At 53.0% G+C, this 1,704-nt stretch overlaps 1 long non-coding RNA gene across 1 annotated transcript; it reads right to left on the bottom strand.

Annotated features, from left to right (window-relative positions):
* Positions 1-464: 464 nt before the first annotated feature.
* On the bottom strand, positions 465-1,661 carry LOC130683308 (uncharacterized). The gene is made up of 2 exons (XR_008996906.1): positions 1,079-1,661; positions 465-634 (listed from the first exon to the last, which is right to left on the bottom strand). It is a non-coding gene; the product is annotated as an uncharacterized LOC130683308 (long non-coding RNA).
* Positions 1,662-1,704: the final 43 nt, after the last annotated feature.

Below are 1,704 nucleotides of genomic sequence, written 5' to 3'. Positions count from 1 at the left end.
CAACTCATTATGCAAAACACTCATCTATCCCATGTACTACACACACACACACACACACACACACACACTACATGAGGCACCCTGTGCACACAACACCCTCCTGCTACTTCCTCTGGCTGCTCGGTAACCGTAAATAACAGTTGAGATTTAACAAGTGCATTTCATAGTCATAGCCTACGCGGTTTACATGCATGACCTTATTTGATCTTTACAATAACCTTCTGAAGTAGGTTTATACACCTTCCAGATGAGCAAACTAAGGCTCAGAAGTGGAATGTTCAAACATTCATAGGCTTACTCCACAGCCTATGTTCTCCACCACTGCCAAGTACGGCACACTCATGCTCACACTCACACAAAAGTGCTCTCACATCCACACACGCTCACATACACACCAATATGTCCACGCACTCAATCTCGTGGACATTTACACACTCAGAAGACCAAGACTCTCCTCGCCATCGTCTTGGTCAAAGGCTTTAATCACAATGCCCCAGCGCCTGTAATTAACCCTCCCCCGACTCCAGGGGAGATGTCTGGATCCACTTGCCCGGGGCAGGTGCCCAGGCTGGAAGGCCAAGGTGTCCACATCTTCCAGGGAGGACCTGGGTACCAGAGTAGCCCCGTGTGGCTGCTGGGCAAGCAGGTCCAGGGGGGTCAAGGAGAGGATGGGGTCAGAGAGAAGGAGGTGGGCAGGGGGGCGGGGAGCCTCCCAGGAAATCAGGCCTGCTCTAGCTGCTAAGAGTTCTTGGACTAGCCAAATGGCAACTGGGCAACAGGCAGCTGTGGGTAGCCAGGAAGACAGGAGGGCAGAGGACATTCCGCATTTGTTTCACTACTGCCGGCCACTTTTGTCAGGAGCGGAGAGGAGCTCACCTCTGAGGAACCTTTGGGGAGAGGCCCCTTGAAGGGGCAGGTGGGAAGGCAGGTGTCTTCCAAAGTATCAAAACAGACCTGATTCTGCCATGCCAGACTCCGGCATGGTGCGCTCTGCAAGAGAACTCCTTGCCCACCCTTCCCCAGGATAGGGGAGTGGTTTAAGCAGAGAATACCTAGATTCAAATAATGGCTCTATTACCTTTGAGCTGTGCAACCTTTGGGCATGCTGCTTGGAGCCTGTTTCCTTTTCTGTAAAATGGGGATAATGATACCTGCCTCCCAGGCAAGAAATGAGATAACGCATATCTGACTCTTCCTAGAGGTGGTTGCTCTTAGATTAGGATATTCTTCTGGTTGAGTGAGCAGAGATGCTCTCCCAGACCCCCTGGAAGTTGGGCACACTCTTCTGAGGTCCCAGGATGAAGGGCATTGGGGTAGGAACTCCCCTCCTAGGCATGCTGCTAAGATGCACCTGCTTCTTGGCCCCACTGCCCATTTCAGTCAAGTCCTTCAGCAAAGGGTGAGAGTCGGGAATGGCTCAGAGCAAAAACCATCCCCAAGTCTGATCCGGGTTCAGCGATCCCTTGGGTCTAGCCCTGGGGGCACTTGCATTTTGAGACCCTCAAACTTGGGAGGACCTGGCGGGGGTGCCAGTTAGTCCAGAGGGCTTCACGATGCTCCCAAACCTCTCAGGACTTCCCTTCCCTTCTCTCCCAGGGCCAGCCAGGCCCCTTTAAAGACATTCCTGGAGGCGTGGCTTCGGTGACGTCAGCCGGGCATGAATGAACACGAGCCGGTTCTCACCCAACTTCCATTAAGGACTCG

Source organism: Manis pentadactyla, chromosome 4, assembly GCF_030020395.1.
Source record: "Manis pentadactyla isolate mManPen7 chromosome 4, mManPen7.hap1, whole genome shotgun sequence".
NCBI lineage: Eukaryota > Metazoa > Chordata > Mammalia > Pholidota > Manidae > Manis > Manis pentadactyla.
This window is presented reverse-complemented; position numbering and strand designations above follow the sequence as displayed.